The sequence below is a fragment of the Salvelinus sp. IW2-2015 genome, linkage group LG4q.1:29 (genome assembly GCF_002910315.2).
Source record: "Salvelinus sp. IW2-2015 linkage group LG4q.1:29, ASM291031v2, whole genome shotgun sequence".
Lineage (NCBI taxonomy): Eukaryota > Metazoa > Chordata > Actinopteri > Salmoniformes > Salmonidae > Salvelinus > Salvelinus sp. IW2-2015.
The window spans coordinates 36634009-36639452 of record NC_036842.1 but is presented as its reverse complement, the minus strand read 5'-3'; the positions used below and the strand labels follow the sequence as shown (position 1 = coordinate 36639452).

Genomic DNA, 5444 nt, shown 5'->3' with positions numbered 1-5444 from the left:
AAATTGCACGTCCTGCCCTGCACAGGTCCCCATCTTATTCTCTCAGTCCGCTGCGCGTCTCTGCGCCTGAACCCTATAGTAGAGGAAGACACAAGCAATGCTGAGTGGGCCCAGGGTGATGTACTAATTTGCTTTACAACCGAGTATCTATCCCCTGGGAGGGGGTGCTGTCGTGTCTTCTCTCCGTCCGGTGGTCACTCGTGAACTCGTCACATGCACTTCCCTCCGAATCAATCGTCCAGAGGGGCGTGGCGCGAGAGGCGGATCCGTCAGGGGTCCTGCACGGGATAGTGCGTTGGCAATGCATTGTGTTTCCTTCCCAATACGGTGACCACGCTAGAAATTAAAGAGTTGGTTGGGCGGACATGGTAACACATTTGTTATTTGGCCTGTTCGTGTGGTCTGCGTTACGCCGCAACCACTGGAGGGGCGCAAGTGATCCGTGACCAGACGAAGTCGGCCTCCGCAAGTAGCATACTCACCCTCTATAGTATTTAGTTGGCGCGACTTAATTACCGAGTGCCCTCCCTCTCTATCGCGCAAACACCGTTAACTTCCGTCGGCGAACAGCTTGCGGCTGTAACGACGTATGCAGGACGGGGCGTTGCTCCACCTCAAAGACACTCTGCTCGGAACCGTGTTGAGAGCCCCAGATTTCCAGCAGCCCTTCATGTCCAAACCGACGTCTCCACACCGGGGCTTGGGGGCTGTACTGTCCCAGGGGACGGGGTGGAGAACGTCCCGTCCTATCGTAGCGGCAAGCTGTGCGACCGGAAGTACGTGGCGATAGAGAGGGAGGCACTGTAATTAAGTCGGCCTAGAATACTTGAGGTAGTATTCTCCTTGGGAGGCGATTCTGTCTGGTCACGGATCATGCGCCCCTCAGTGGTTGGCGGGTAAGCGAGAACATACGAGCCGAATAAAAGAGTATGTTTCCTGTCGCTCCAACATTTAAATTTCCAGGTGGTTCACCGATTGGGGAGAGAACACAGCAATGCAGACGCACTATCCCGTCAGGACCCTGAGGTCCGTCTGGGCGACGCCCTCTGGGTTGATCTTGGGGGGAAGGCATGTGAGAGTTCAGTGACAGCCGGAGGAAGAAGACCGACAGCACCTCCTCAGGGATAGAATACTCGTGTAAAGCAAATTAGTACACACCTGGGCCACTAATTGCTTTGTGTCTTCATATATGGTTGCCAGGAGAGGAGCTGAGAGAGAATAGAGATGGGGACCTGGGAGACGTCAGATTTTCAATCTCAGAGAAAGCTTTGTTTACTGGGCACTTGGCTCCTGTTATAACTAAGCAGGCTTTAGGTAGAGCGACGCATCCTCTGTAACTATTATGTGTAGTCGATAGTTGATATTGAGATGTGTCTTTTAATTGAACTCTGTGAAGCATTTTTTGGGCTGCAATTTCGTGAGGCTGGTAACTTCAGAACTTATCCTCTGCAACAGAGGTACTCTGGGTCTTCTTTCCTGTAGCAGTCTCGTGAGAGCCAGTTTCATATGAAGAGCTTAATGGTTTTGCGGCTGCACTTGAAGAAACTTTCAAAGTTCTTTAAATGTTCCATATTGACTGACCTTCAGTCTTAAAGTAATGATGGACTGTCGATTCTCTTTGCTTATTTGAGCTGTTCTTGCCATAATATGGACTTGGTCTTTTAACAAATATGTCCTATCTTCTGTATACCAACCCTACCTTGTCACAACACAACTGATTGGCTTCAAATTAAAAGGAAAGTAATTCCACAAATGAACTTTTATCAAGGCACACCTTTGTTAATTGAAATGCATTCCAGTTGACTACCTCATGAAGCTGGTTGAGAGAATACCAAGAGTGTGCTAAGCTGTCATCAAGGCAAAGGGTGGCTACTTTGAGAATAATTTATTTTATTTGTTTAACATTTTTTTGGTTACTACATGATGTTTATTTCATAGTTTTGATTGTATTCACTGTTATTCTACAATGTAGAAATAGTGAAAGTTAAGAAGAACCGGCTTCACAATTGAGTGTCTTCCACTGCCGAGGAGAGCACACCACCAGTGGGCCTTGTTTCACGAAGAGTCGCCAAAAACAACTACAAGCTCTTCACGAGCCCGTCATCACCCTCTTAACACACGGCCACCTTCAGCCAGACTCCAGCTGCCCTCACCTCCCAGTACCTGGAGAACCTGGAGGTCCTGACCTCTCAGACCTACCTGGTGCCCCTCAACAGAAGAATGAGCTGAGGAAAACACTAGCCCCGGTGGTGTACGTCCAGTCAGACTGCGACCTCCGTCGGACCGGGATGCCTATGTGAGAGAGTTAATGAAGCACATCAGGGTTGATTCCTATGGACAATGCCTCCACAACAAGGACCTGCTTCCCATCTGAGGGACTCGATTGCATGGAGGAGCAGGCCTTCTACCAGATCCTGGCCCAGATACAAATCATTCTGGCCTTTGAGAACGCCATCTGCGACGACTACATCACCGAGAAACTATGGAGGCCTCTCAAGCTTGGGGTGGTCCCTGTGTATTACGGGGCTCCCAATGTTCGGCAATGGCTGCCGAGCAACAGTAGTGCGTTGTAGTCGTCCCAGACGAGCCACCTGAAAAACTGGCTCTGTATCTAAAGGGTTAGCTGAGGACGATGGGAGTATGCCACTTATCTGGAGTGGAAGTTGAAGCGTGAAGTCTCCAACCTGGAGTTGGTAAAGGAGCTGAAGGAACGCCCATGGGGAGTCCAGATCTGACAGAGACTACATATGTGTTTTGAGTGATGTGTGCAGCAGGGTGTGGGAGAACATCGACAGACAGAAAAGGTAACATGAACTGGTTTTATTTGTGACATCTAATGATAAGGTTGCTCATTCCTTAGAGTACTATTTACTTGGTGTGCAACTTACAGTTTTAGGACAGTAAATAGTTGATTATAAGATCTTAATTGTGATCCCATTAGCTGACCCATGATGACAGCTAGTCTTCTCGTGGTCCATAAAAACAAAAAAGACAGACTTTAGCATTTATTGTACATTAAAGCCTGTAACACAAGTATTGTGTTAATAATAATAAATTCAAGCTAGTCAGAAATAGAACTCGATGCATCGAGTATTTGTTTTTTCTAGTTGTGCCTATATCGTAATATTATTCTGGCTTCCCAAACAGGGCCTGTTTCCTAAACCTGGCAAGCAGAGGAACCACCTGAAGTGTCCACTTCCGAGGTAATTTGACTTTGCCTTCAGGCCCGGGTAGGAACTAGAAACCGGACATCTTTGCGAGGAATTTGGACGGCCAGTTACGAGCAGTCCAAGAAAGAGGCTAGGGCATTGCGTCACTTGGCTGAGAGGAACAAGAATTTCACTGTGGAGCAGTACTGGAAGGAGGTATTCACTGACTAAAACACTACTATAATTCACATAGAAATGTCCCTTGCTGAAATACAATATCATTTTTCTACCCAGTGCTTTGGTGGTGGTGTGTCAAAGTTTGATCAATATCTTTCATATTTTTATTTTTAATTTGACCTTTATTTAACTAGGCAAGTCAGTTAAGAACAAATTCTTATTTTCAATGACGGCCTAGGAACAGTGGGTTAACTGCCTTGTTCAGGGGCAGAACGACAGACCTGCCTTCTCATCTGAGGGACTCGACCTTGTCAGCTCGGGGATTCGATCTTGCAACCTTTCGGTTACTCGTCCAATGCTCTAACCGCTAGGCTACGCTGCCGCAAAAGATAGCTATTGCTTTATCAACCATAGCTTTGACATCCAAATTGCATCAAGAGTAGCCCGAGGCAGAGCACTTTCAGGAAACAGGTCAGTTGTGTCGTTATTTCACTGAAGCCATGAAATGTGAGTTGTTATGAAAGTCACTTTCAGGAATAGGAATATGTCATCACCTTACCAATGTTATGTTTACATTTAAAGCAACAGTGTCAATTTACCATACTGCTTTTATCTTTGTTTTTACAGTAACTTTGTATTGCATTTTTAAACTCTAATAAAACGGTCATAAGAATAGATTTAATTTCCATGTTTTATACTGAACAAGAATAGTAACACAACACGCAACAATTTCAAAGATTTTACTGAGTTACATGGTGGATGGATTATCTTGGCAAGGAGAAATGCTCACTAACAGGGATGTAAACAAATTTGTGCAGAGAAATAAGCAGTTTCTACGTACGGGCAATTTCTGGAATCTTTTTTTTTTCAGCTCATGAAACATGGGACCAACACTTTAAATGTTGTATTTATATTTTTGTTCAGTTTATTGAATAAGCAGAAAGTACATCTTATTTATGTACAGCATAATGGAAGCAAAATTAACAATACCATTTTACAATATTAATATTACAGTAATTTCAAATGAATGGATAACTAAAACTTAAAGTAATTTATTGAATGATATACACATCGTGTGAAATGGTAACTGTGTGTGCCTGTGCCTTTCTATCCCTAGTCTAATGCAGCGTACTATTTTACCAAAAAACATGAATCTTCAGACCATCACCATAGTTCTTTTTCAACAGCAGTGCAGAGAGAGGAACTTGTGATCCTATTCTTCAGCGATCAATTTTGTTTAATGGAACATTTCTCATCATTCCACCACCTGCTAGTTGGAGCGATATTACAAACTCCCCACAGTCCTGGTCGGTTCCATTGTTGCTGTTGGGCTGCCCTTTCCCCCAATTCCGCTGTGGTCAGTGGTGTACCATCCATCCCATTTCCAGGTCCCTTCAGTAACTGAGTCAGTAAGACCAATCCAGACATTATTTTTTGTTTGGTATAATCCATTGATAAATACCTGTTCCTCTTTGCTGTTTATGATCACTAGATCTGCTCCAAACTCTTGGATTTTTCACTGCTCTGAGTCCAGTTTTATTCTCATTGGTGATGTAGTAACAGCTGAATTCAAACTCCACTCCAGCCTTCTGGACAGCATCTCCCTTTGATCTTCTTGTTCAGGTTTTCTTTCTCCTTCTGTAGCTGGTCTCTCTCCTTCTGTAGCTGGTCTCTCTCTTCTGTAGCTGGTCTCTCGCTTTCGTCAAGTTGTTGTAACTGGTCGATTGTTTCTCTGGTAGACAGACAGGCTATGATCAGCCAGTAGGAGAACACACAGCAGCCCCAGACACATTGCAGCAGCTCTGGAGGGTCTCTTCCACCACTGGAAATATCTTGGTTCCTTCTCTTGGGCTGGCCCTGAAGAGAACTTGCATTGCATATGTATTTTCATCATTGTCCATTCTTGACACACTTCTGCTCAAATACAGTTAACTTCAACTGTTACTTCAGCTCTTACTGAAAGTCTGGTTCTGAGTCAAGGTCATCCTCAGTAATGTGGACAGGAAACAGGAAATGTACAGTTCCTCAGTGCATGAAACAGGATATTTTCTTAGAGATGCTGTTGGGGTAACTATAACCACTCAAATTCAAGACTGAGTCCATGAAGTCGGCATGCTT

The 5444-nt window shown here is 44.7% G+C and overlaps 2 pseudogenes; one reads left to right on the top strand and one right to left on the bottom strand.

Annotated features, from left to right (window-relative positions):
- The first annotated feature begins 589 nt into the window (after positions 1-589).
- LOC111960916 (alpha-(1,3)-fucosyltransferase 10-like) lies at positions 590-4001 on the top strand (annotated as a pseudogene).
- A 545-nt stretch (positions 4002-4546) lies between these two features.
- On the bottom strand, positions 4547-5227 carry LOC111960915 (CD209 antigen-like protein C; annotated as a pseudogene).
- Between the last annotated feature and the right edge of the window lie 217 nt (positions 5228-5444).